Here is a 12,453-nt window from a genome sequence, read left to right as displayed (position 1 = left end):
GAAGTGCAAGGGTGATGGGAAAAAAAATGTAAAGGAAGGTGGCCTAGCTCTACCAGACCTCAAACTATACTATAAAGCAGCAGTCATCAAAATTGCTTAGTACTGGTTAAGATACAGATACAGATACAGAGTAATGATAGGTTCAAAAGAAACTGCAGTAAATGATTACAGCAATCTACTATTTGACCAACTCAAAGACATCAGCCTCTGGGATAAGAATGCACTATTTTACAAAAATTATTGGAAAAGGAGTGGCTAGGTAGCACCAGCCCTGGAGTCAGGAGTACCTGAGTTCAAATCCAACCTCAGACACATAATAATTACCTAGCTGTGTGGCCTTGGGCAAGCCACTTAAGCCCATTTCCTTGAAAAAACTAAAAAAAAATTGTTGGAAAAACTTGAAAATAGTGTGGCAAAAACTAGGAAGAGATTACATCTCACACCCCATACCAAAATAAATTCAAAATGGGTAGAGGATTTAGACATAAAGGATGATACCATAGATAAATCAATAGACCAAAAAAAAAAATACTCTATCTGATCTATGAAAAAAGGATAAATTTATGTATGACCAAACAAGAATTAGAGTAGATTATAAACTATAAAATGAATGATTTTGACTATATTAAATTAAAATGTTTTTGCACTAATAAAATCAAGGCTGTCAAAATTAGAAGAAAAGCAGAAAGCTGGGAAACAATCTTCACAACTAGGAATTCTGATGAAGGTCTCATTTCTGAAATATAGAGAGAATTGCATCCAATTAATAAGGTCACAAGTAATTCCCCAACTGATAAATGGTCAAAGGATATAAACAGTTTTCAAATGAAGAAATTAAAGCAAATATAATCATATGAAAAAATGCTCCAAATCACTATTGATAGAGAAATATAAATTAAGACAATGATGAGGTATCATTTCACACCTATTAGATTAGCCCAGATGAGAAAAAGGGAAGATGATCAATGTTGGAGAGGTTGTGGGAGGACTGGGACATTGATGCATTGCTGGTGGAATTGTGAATGGATCCAAACTTTCTGGAGAGCAATATGTAACCATACCCAAAGAGCAATAAAACTGTTCATCCCCTTTGACCCAGCAATTCCAGTTGTAGAACTATATCTAGAAGGAATTGTAAAAAAAAGTGGGAGAAGTCCTACATGTTCCAAAATGTTCCTAGCAGCTCTTTTTTGGAGTGGTAAAGAATTGGAAATTGAGGGGATGGTCATCAATTGGGGAATAGCTAAACAAGTATTCATGGTACATGAATACTATGGAATACTATTGTTCTATAAGAAACCATAAATGGTTGGACTCTAGAGAAGCATGGAATGACTTATGGGATCTGGCACTCAATGGAGGGAGTAGAGCCAAGAGAACAATGTATGCATCAACAACATTATGAGATGAGCAACATAGATGGAAGCAACTCCTTTTCACAGTCCAGAGAGCTAGGACAACTGTATTAGACTGGTAATGGTCTACATTATCCCCAACCAGAGGAAGAAAAACAAAACAAAACAAAACAAAACACACAGAAAAAAAACACCCCTACCAAATCTGATGAACACTTTATAAAATTATATCTTATGTATCTCTTTCCCTTAATCCTACTTTCTCATGCCAAAAATTACTAATTTGTTAATATGTTTAACAAAATACGTATGTAAAATGCTAACCTGACTGTTTCCTACTTAGGGGAGGGAGGTGGGAAAGAAGGGTGGAGGGAAATTTTGTAACTTGTAAATATGCATGTACAAATGGATAAAATGGATAAAATAAATAAAATTTTAAAAATACTAAAAAGTTAGGCGATTGAGCCACCTGTTTGTAATACAAGGGGCTGTCTTTTAGAAGTTGTTTAAGAATAATAGTTTGTTCTTTCTTTAATATATATATTTTTTTAGTTTTTGCTAGGCAATGGGGTTAAGTGGCTTGCCCTAGGCCACACAGCTAGGTAATTATTAAGTGTCTGAGGCCGGATTTGAACTTAGGTACTCCTGATTCCAGGGTCAGTGCTCTATCCACTGTGCCACCTACCTGCCCCTCTTTAATATTTCTTAACCCTGAGAGGACTTCACTAGATATATTAACCTTGAAAGGGTTTTATTGGGACTATTTTACTCACAGGTGAAAACCTGAGTATGACTGAAACTGTGATGTAATCCCAGGTGTCCCAGGTATCTGTGTCAGCTACTTTTAGAATGTACCATAATTATTGTGGTGTGTCTTTTAAATATGAAATCCTATTAATCATCTTTATATTAAATTATGATGGGCCACCCTGAGCTTATGACATAAAAGGGACCTGCTTGAGAAGAGTGCTGACCTATTAGTACCAATTGTAAGAAAAAGGAATTAAGTTTCCACAGCTACAGCATAAACTCCCTTTACCTTGTGCAAAATAGAAAAGCAATTAAGACATTGCAGCATAAACCCCCTTTTACCTTGTTGCAAATCAGGAAAAATAAGACAAGGATAGAGACCCCCAATTTATCAGAAAGAGACTAGTGGTTAAAAGAAGTTAAAATAGATTGAAGGGACAGGAAAACAAAAGAACAAGTGCATATTTAAGAGAAAACAGAAAGTAGGAGTATAAGAATCAATGTTGATTCAGAGCCAAGCCAAACTAACTGCATTAAAAGCCTTTTCACTTCTGTTCTCAGTGCTCATTTCTCCCAAAGAGGTGTGGAGTCCACTTCTGGTTAGAAATGTAAGGATTCTTTCCAAGGGTTTCACTAATTTAAAAAAGCTGATATTGGGGTCAAGCAGCTTATTTCTAACAATCCCTGTCACCCAACGTGGTGGACTTGCTACAGAATTTGGACAGTTCAGGTAAGAGACCACAGGAAGAATGCTCACATTTTTTTCAACAGCCTCTATAGGGTAAGTCCTTACCTCTCCTGAAGCAGTAGGAAAGACCACAGGTGGCAAACCTTGGAGGATTTGGGGAACAGCCAGAAAACCATGGGAAGTCGAAATTTCAAGCAAAGGTAAGAGAATCAACTCTTGTTGGTCTATGACCCTAGATCCAGGAATCTAAGAGGCAAAAATCTAATTGATCAGTTTGGACATTGGAGGGTCAGGTTCTAATGTACTTAAGAAGGGAAAGTATCCTGGGAAGACATTCCTCCCATTAGCTCTCTAGGGAGGATGTCGGAAAATTAGGGTTAGGGTTAGATGCTCCTGGGACTAGAGGGAAAAGCAAAAGGAAAATGATCAAATATTGTCATCAAAAATATGAAGGTACATTTTAAGTCCATCTGCATTTTGACCTAAATTTGGATCAGATGAAGATAGGATGTGCCAAATTATGAGAACTTTTATTAATGAGATAAAGGGTGTCTTAAAAGAGGAGAAAAATTATGTTGCTTGTTGGGGTCCAGCAATATTTTTTGAGCAAACCTAAGACTAATTCAGAAAGGGAGGAAACCCAGGAAACTCCCTCCCACTTCCTGGGACCCCTTACTCTCCCTACATCCCCCACCTTCTCCTTACAACCCACCCCTACCAAATGCATCTACCCCCCCTTCCCTGAAACTCACATCTCCCACTTTATCTTCTAGTAGAGAGGCAGAAGAGAGGTTATATTCAAAGTTTTGAAAGGAACTGGACCAATATAAAAAGAATATTAGGAAACTTCCCTTTCAACATAAAGAGGACTCAGATAATACTTTGAAAGAAAAGGGGGCTACTGCAGGCACTACTGCATCCATTTTTCCCCTTAGAGAGGTTCCAATGGGTGGACCAGGGGGTAGAATTCATGAAAGCTCCTCTCAATACCACTGATGTTAGGGGACTTAAAAAGAAAATGAAATCACTGGTTGATAATCCAGTGGGACTATCAGAACAATTTGACCAATTTCTGGGACCTAATATATATATACCTGGGGAGAACTAATGTCCATATTGAGCATTCTCACAGGGGAAGAAAGGGGATGTGATAAGGAGGACAACCATGTTAAGAGAAGGAACCCACCAGCTGCTGGGGTAATTTCAGCAGAAGAAAAATATCCTAACACTGACCCAGCATGGAACCAAAACAGTGAGGTTCACTGAAGTCATATGCAAGATCTTAGAGAATTGATAGTAATTGGGATAAAGAAGACAGTTCCAAAGTCTTAAAATTTGAATAAGGCATTTGGAGTGCACAAAAGAAAGATAACACTCCTTCTGAGTTTTTAGAAAGAATGAGGGATAGTTTCAGGAAATTTTCTGACCTGGATCCACAAGATCCAGTAGTAGAGGGAGTGTTGAAGGTAAATTTTGTCACTAATTCTTGACCAGATATTAATAAGAAACTCCCGAAAATAGACCATTGGCATACAAGATGAACTACTGAGGGAGAACGAGAAAGTTTATGTGAGAAGATGAACAAAAAAGACAAGGGGCAGATAGGTAGCACAGTGGATAAAGCATGGGCCCTGGAGTCAGGAGTACCTGAGTTCAAATGTGACCTCTGACACTTAATAATTACCTAGCTGTGTGGCCTTGGGCAAGCCACTTAACCCCATTTGCCTTGCAAAAAACTAAAAACAACAACAAAAAAAAACAAAGACAAAAGACTCAAATAATGGTGCAGACTGTGAAGGAACTAGTAAAAACAGGGAAAAGGAAAGAATTTTAGAAAGGAGAAACCTTAACAGAACTATGTTAAACCCAGACCTGGAATAAACAGAAAATGGAGGGTGGGGGAAATGAGTGCTACTGGTGTGGGAAGATAGAACATTTCAAAAGGGAATATCCAGAGTAGGAAAAAAGAGGGAAAGGTGGCCCTCCTGATGACTTTTAAGGAATAAATAGATTGTGGATTTTGGGGATTCCTTCTCCTTAAATCCAATCAAGAGCCCCTGGTTAACCTAGAGGTCAGAAACCTGGAGAGATATTAATATTTTTGGTTTGGTTTGGTTTTTTCTTCCTCTGAGAAGAGATAGCATTATACATAACTGGTCTCCTAGGGTTGTCCTAGCTCTCTGAACTGCATCCATCAAGGTTGATCAACTCACAATATTGTTGTTAAGGTCTACAATGTTCTCTTGGCTCTGCTCCCTTCATTCAGCATCAGTTCTTGTAATTCATTCCATACTTCTCTAGAGTACAACTATTCATGGTTTCTTATAGAACAATAATACTCCACAACATTCATATACCATAACTTGTTTAGTCATTCCCCAAATGATGGGCATTCCCTCACTTTCCAATTCTTTGCCACTACAAAATGAATTGCTATGAATATTTGGAACTTGTGGGATTTTCTCCATTTTTTTATGATTTCTTCTGGATATAGGTCTACAATAGGAATTGTTGGGTCAAAGAGTATGAACAATTTTATCGCTCTTTGAATATAGTTTCCTATTGCTCTCCAGAGAGGCTGAATCAGTTCACAACTCCACCAACAATGCATTAATGTCCCAATCCTCCCACAATCTCTCCAAGATCGATCATTTCCCCTTTTTTGTCATCTTGGCCAATCTGATAGGTGTAAAGGAATCTCATAGATGTTTTAATTTGCATTTCTCTAATCAGTAATGATTTGAAGCAATTTTCCATATTATTATATATATAGCTCTAATTTCTTCATTTGAAAACTCTGTTCATACCCTTTGACCATTTATCAATAACTTGTAATCTTATAAATTTGATGCAAATCTCTATATATTTTAGAAATGAGATATTTGTCAGAACCCCCAGCTATGAAAATGGTTTTCCAGCTTTATGTTTTCCTTCTAATTTTGGCAGCATTGGTTTTATTAGTGCAAAATCTTTTAAATTTAATCTAGTCAAAATCATTCATTTTGCAATTTAAAATGTACTCTATTTCTTGCTTGGTCATAAATTTCTCCCTTTTCCATAGATCTGAGAGAGCATTTCCTGGTCTATTAAGTGGTCTATGGTGTCACAATTTATGTCTAAATCCTATATTCATTTTGACCTTATTTTGGTAAAGGGTGTGAGATATGGGTCTATGCCTAGTTTTTGCCATATTATTTTCCAGTTTTTCCAACAATTTTTGTGAAATAGTGAGTTCTTATCCCGGATGCTAATATCTTTGGTTTTGTCAAACAGTAGATTACTACAGTCATTTACTACTGTTTCTTTTGAACCTATCCTAATCCACGGATCCATTGCTTTATTTCTTAACCAGTAGCAGGCAGTTTTGATGACTACAACTTTATAGTACAGTTTTTTTTATTAGTATTTTTAAAGTTTTATTGATGCCTTTGATTTTCACATCAGTCATTTCCTGGGATATATCTCTACCCCCTCCATAGAACCCTCCTTGTTATAACAAAGAAAAACACAAGTAAAATCACCAACACAATGAACACTTCTGACAAGAATATGCAACATTTCACATCTGTATTAGTATTAGATGACCTAGGGATGACTGGGATAACCCAGTTATGAGACTCTCAACTTGATTCAGGGAAAGGAGATTTTGGGAAGAAAAATCCAAGCTCAGGATTTAGAGCCAGAGTTGGTCACAGTTCCAAATATTTTCAAAAGGATAAGATGATTAAACAAAAGAGGGGTCTGCCAATTGTGTTTAAATTATCTTTATCTTAATTCATTCTCGACGTTCAATCAAATAAGCATCACAACTGATTTGAAAAGGCAAAAAAATTTTAAATAGATCAAAGAATGATCAGTTGCATTGGCACTTTTACAATTTTTCCAACAAGAGTTTTAAATGTAGTTTTTTTGGCCTCTTTAGAAGAAATTTATGGTAAAGGATGGTTTTAGCAGTGTCAGAGAGATGAACATTTAGGATAAGACATTTTCATCTGCAAATATTTCCTGCACCAAATATGTATATTATTTCAAGCCAATAGTCATTGAAATGCATTAGGAAGAATGATTGGGCTGTTTGAATACTAATCTGAATTCTGCCAATTTTGAATTGCAATTCATTTACTAAAACCTGAATAAAAAGTGAGAGCACCACAGCCACAATGAAGCAAATGAATCTATATATAACATTTAATGCAGGGTTTTAAGTTTCTGCCTTCAAATTGCAAGTTAGAGAGAATATCTCCAGCTGATCATATTTAATCATGCATACAGTATTATGAACATTATTATCAATCAATGTAGCTTATTAGACACAGACATATACATGCTGAAATCACTTAAACACCTTGAGATGATTCGTTCTTAAAAGAGAATACTGAAAAGTTGATTCAAAATTTTCCTTTTTTAATTTTTATTGGGGGGTTATCTAATTTAAATAGAAATTGTGTGACTTTTTTACTTGGGTTGAGGGGGAAAATTCTCAGTTATTCATTCATGAATATAATTAGGTTGATTGAATTATTGCATTTGTATTTTCATGTCAACTATATAATTTTTAAAAGTCCCCAAAGAGTATTTCTCAATGGTATCTACATAACAATCTAAAATCTACTTTGTTGGATCAATTTGTTAATAAAAAAATTAAATCTACTGGAAATTCATCTATACATAGTTTTATTGGGTTTCAAAATTTGTGATGATAAAGATGAAATTTTTCGGGGGGGGGAACAAAATATTTGTCATTCCCAAAGGAAGGATTTGGGTTTTTTTCCTTGGGAAGAGGGGACTGACTGGTTCTGGTATTTCATCAGTAGAGGGAGCTTCTGTCATGAAAACTCCCTCCACTGATGCTAATCACATATTTTCAACAAATGATGTCTTTGGGTATGGATTCCTAGCTAAACTTTGTTCCCCATATTTACAGATCGTAGTTGTTTCCAGAAGAATGATACTAGAATGCTCTTTTGCTAAAGATTCCAGATATTTGAAACTTAGTCATAATTCTAATCATCATGATTAGTTGACTTAAAAGCATTTATCTTTCCAATCAAATGGACATAGTCTGGTCATAGAATACTTTAATTGACTTCAATACAGTGAGATGGCAAATTAACTGTTCTCATGTACACTAAAAGGGGATTCCTTCCTTAAAAGGGAGTTAGACTAGATGACCTCTGAAATCTTTTCTAACTCTAGGATTCAATGATTCTACAAGACTTGATTTTCCAAGTCAGGTTAAGAAAACCCAATTAGTTCATGAAATATTTGAACATTTCATTTAGAGCAGTTAAGTGTTCTAAAAGTGTATTGTCACCTATGAAAGGTGGACAGGAAGGTTACATAAAAGAAAGAAAACAGATTTCTGTAGTTTTAGCTGTTTATCTCTAATTTCCATCACTTCTGGGCTGAGCAATACCTGGGCCAATTTGTTGGCTCTAGTCTACATGCATAGTGTCATGAAAACCTCACCATTTCCATTTCTTGCTCCTCTTCTCACGTCAACCATTTAAACATTTATTTATTCTACAATGTTCTCCATTACTATAACTATGCAATACATCAAAAAATAAACAGTTTCACTGATAGGGATATTCCATTAAATCAACATAGTTCCTTGGCCACAGTTTAAAAAAAAAGTCATCACTTTGCTGCCCACTCTCTGGAAATGAAGCTCTATGCACCAGGCTTTTAAGATGACAGATAGTCTGTTTTGGGACCTATACTTTCCAGCTTGGAAAGACTTAGCAGAGTTTTGACCTCTGCTGATGTGGGCTTTGCAAGCCTAGGTGTTACCTCCATGCCATGAAAAGGTAACAAAATGAGTTCAATTGGACATTAAAAATAAATCTAAATCTCCTCCATTAGACTGAGTTCCTTGATGATAGGATTCAATTTTTGTCTTTCTTTGCATTCTCAAATAAATTGAGTTCATGGAGTGTGGAACTAGATGACTGAGCATGTCACTTCCAGATGATCCCTTGACCTTTATTAAGTAGTTGAGTTCTTGAGACCTAAGTTAAGTAGAAATGGGCAGAAGAATCAAGAATGAAATCTCATGTATTTTTCTTTAATTTGAAATGGTTTGTCCAAACTAGATAGTAAATTCCTAGAAAGCAGGACAAAGTCTTCCCTCTAAGAGATTACAGGGCCATCCAAAGAATAGCATGATGACCTCATTTAAGGATCTACTACTGAGGTGGTAGGCTCCAGGTTATGTTAAAAATAGAAAAACTAAAGCCTCTATTATTATTATTAGAATACTTTTTTTTAACCTTTTTAATGTTAAGGGGGCCCACCCAACTCAGACACTGCAGTTTACCAGATACAGACTACAAAAGAACAAACCCATCCTTTGAAGACCTCATTTGCAAACCAGAGTAAGACTGCAGGTTTAAATAACAAATAGGATGTTCTGGAATGCAATTGCCTCCCATGAGAAAAACCCAAGAGTACCTTCTCTCATTTTCAGGTTGGAGAAATACCTGTTCTTGATCAATTCAGCTTAAAAAAAAAAAGACTGTTCTTTCTTTGACAATCCAGTATAGTGGGAAAAACAATAGATTATCAGTGAAAGACTACCATTTCCTAGGTATGCTGTCTTGGATGAGGCATTTACTCTCACTGATCCTTAGTTTCTTTGCCTGTACAAATGGGATAATAATATATGAATTCTCTACATCATAGGATTATTGTAAAGACTAAATGGTATAAAGTATATCCATAAAAGAATAAACTTTTGGGGGGGAGGGTATATTAAAACAAAGAAAATATATAGGGTGAGTATTTTATTCCCAGATATGTGAGTCACAAATCTTAGAATTCATTCAAGGTGTCAAAAAGTGAAACTCATCCAAATCTGATGTCTTTCCTGAAACAAAACATGATGAAGTCTCTCCAGTGCATCAGACAGAAACATAAAGAATGACCAAAAACCACATGAACTGGTAAAGCTATGAAATGGCCTAGATCAAATCTGTGAATCACAAGATTAACATTTAAAGGCAGGCAGATATTGGAGGGGGGGGTAGGAAGGACTCCCTTAAACGGTAAGGGAGATGAAGCTGTTGTATCTCTGAATGTTTCTCTTCAGGATTTCAGGGCAGGGACCAAGCACTCGCTCAAAACGAGGGCGATCAAGTTTCACACACTTCAGAGGTCCTCGGGCCACAACAGTGGCTGCCCGAGGCCGATTGAGCAGCAGTGCTATCTCTCCAAAGTAGTCTGATGGCCCAAGTCTTTCAACCTCCACATACTCCTCATTATCAGACCTATGCTGAAGAACAGAAGCTGTGCCCTCAGTAATGATGAAAAAGTCATCCCCTGGCTGCCCCTGAACCACAGTTTTTTCTCCATCTTCAAATTGGACAGGTTCCAATGCATCAGCCACTGTTAGTCGTTCCCACTTATCCAGTGACTCCAAGATGGAGACTTTGCTCAGGAATTCCTCATACATCTTCCGTTTTCTTAGAGTGCTACCCACCAAAATGCGCCTGTAGCTATCCCGATCAATGCCCCAAAGTTTGAGGTCAGTCTTGGCTTTGACAGTGGCAGCCCTTGGTGTGCCGTAGATCAGGGCAAGTTCTCCAAAACTGCCTCCTTCTCCAATGTTGGTCACCCATTCCATATTCACATATACATCAACTTCTCCTTGATCAATGACATAGAAATTATCACCTTCATCTCCTTGCAGTATGACTGTTTCTCCAGCAATATGAGTGACAGGGAACATGGCATCAAAAATGTCACTCCTCTCATTATCATCAAGGTGAGCGAAGAGCACATTAGAGATGACCTTTGCCAAGGCAGTCATTGTTTTGTAGTCTTTCGGAATCACCTTTCTCATGTTCTTCGGTGTACACTTCAGCACTCACGCCACCTCGTCGGCAACGTGCCTTGACAACAGGATTTGGAGGAGGGGGGGAGAAATCTCATCGTCATGGGAGTCTGATTGGGATTTCAACTTCTGACGGGCCAAGATTTGCTTGCATTCCTCCTTTTCTAATTTTTCAAAATGCTCCCGAAGAAATTTCATGGGACAGTCAGGTTTGGAGATGCAAAGGCTTACAATGCACTCTTTCAGAAGCTGTTGAATGTTATGCTTCTGGACATAGGGTTCACATCCTTTCAGACTCTCATCTTCTAGGTTATAGGAGGAAGAAGAAGCCATCTTCAAACCTGGATGCGATGCAGCGAGCCGGGGAGATCGGCGGCGGCGGTGGCGGCAGCGAAGGCAGCTCCGGAGCTCCGGGTCTCCGCACTGCCTATAGTACAGTTTTTTAATATTTTTTTAAATTTTATTTAAGGCAATGGTATTAAGTGACTTGCCAAAGGTCACACAGCTAGGCAATTATTAAATGTCTGTGGCTGAATTTGAACTCAGGTCTTCATGACTCCAGGACCAGTGCTCTATCCACTACACCACCTAACTGCCTTAGAATAGTAATACTATACTATACTTTAAATATGGTAGAGCAAGGCCACCTTCCTTTACTTTTTTTCATCAGTTCTCTTGATTTTCTTGACCTTTTGTTGCTCCAAATGAAGTTTGTTACTACTTTTTCTATCTCAGCAAAATAGTTACTTGGTAGTTTGATTGCTATAACACTGAATAATTTAATTTGGGTAGAATTGTCATTTTTATTATATTAACTTGACTTAACCATGAGTAATTGATATTTTCCCAATTGTTTAGATCTGGCTTTGTGTGAGAAATGCTTTGTAATTTTGTTCATACAGTTTCTGGGTTTGTCTTGAGAAGTAGATTCCCAAGTATTTAATGTTATCTGCTGTTACTTTATATGGAATTTCTTGTATCTCTTGCTCTTGGACTTTATTGTTCATATATAGAAATGCTGATGAATGTAGGCTTATTTTATATCCTGCTACTTTGCTGAATTTGTTAATTGTTTCAAGGAGTTTTTAAGATGATTTTCTTTTTTTTTTTTTTTTTAGGTTTTTGCAAGGCAAATGGGGTTAAGTGGCTTGCCCAAGGCCACACAGCTAGGTAATTATTAAATGTCTGAGACTAGATTTGAACCCAGGTACTCCTGACTCCAAGGCCGGTGCTTTATCCACTACGCCACCTAGCCGCCCCCATCATATCATCTTTAAAGAGTGAGTGTTTTGCTTCTTCACTGTCAATTTTGATTCCTTCAATTTCTTTTTCTTCTCATTACTAAAACTAACATTTCTAATACTATATTGAATAATAATGGTGATAATGGGCATTCTTATTTCATCCCTGATTTTATTGGAAATGCTCCTCATTTACTACCATTACATAAAATATTTGTTGATAGTTTTAGATAGATACTGCTTATAATTTTAAGGAAAACTTCATTTATTCCTATACTTTCTAATAGTTTTAATAGGAATGGATGTTGTATTCTATCAAAGGCTTTTTCAGCATCTATTGAGATAATCATATGATTTCTGTTGGTTTTCTTATTGCTAATGTTTAATTATTTTGAGTGTTTTCCTGATTTTGAACCATTCCTGCCTACCTGTATAAATCCTATCTGGTCATGGTGTCATGGTGTATTATCCTATCAATAACTTGCTGTAATCTATTTGCTAAAATTTTGTTAATAATTTTTGCATCATTGTTCATTAGAAGATTGTTCTATAATTTTCTTTGCCTATTGTGGTTTTTCCTGGTTT

At 36.6% G+C, this 12,453-nt stretch overlaps 1 pseudogene; it reads right to left on the bottom strand.

Moving 5' to 3' along the window:
• Positions 1-9,409: 9,409 nt before the first annotated feature.
• LOC141498034 (cAMP-dependent protein kinase type I-beta regulatory subunit pseudogene) lies at positions 9,410-10,981 on the bottom strand (annotated as a pseudogene).
• Positions 10,982-12,453: the final 1,472 nt, after the last annotated feature.

This window comes from Macrotis lagotis, chromosome X (genome assembly GCF_037893015.1).
Source record: "Macrotis lagotis isolate mMagLag1 chromosome X, bilby.v1.9.chrom.fasta, whole genome shotgun sequence".
NCBI classification, from domain to species: domain Eukaryota; kingdom Metazoa; phylum Chordata; class Mammalia; order Peramelemorphia; family Peramelidae; genus Macrotis; species Macrotis lagotis.
The sequence above is the reverse complement of the archived record's forward strand: the minus strand, read 5'-3'. Positions and strand labels throughout refer to the sequence as shown.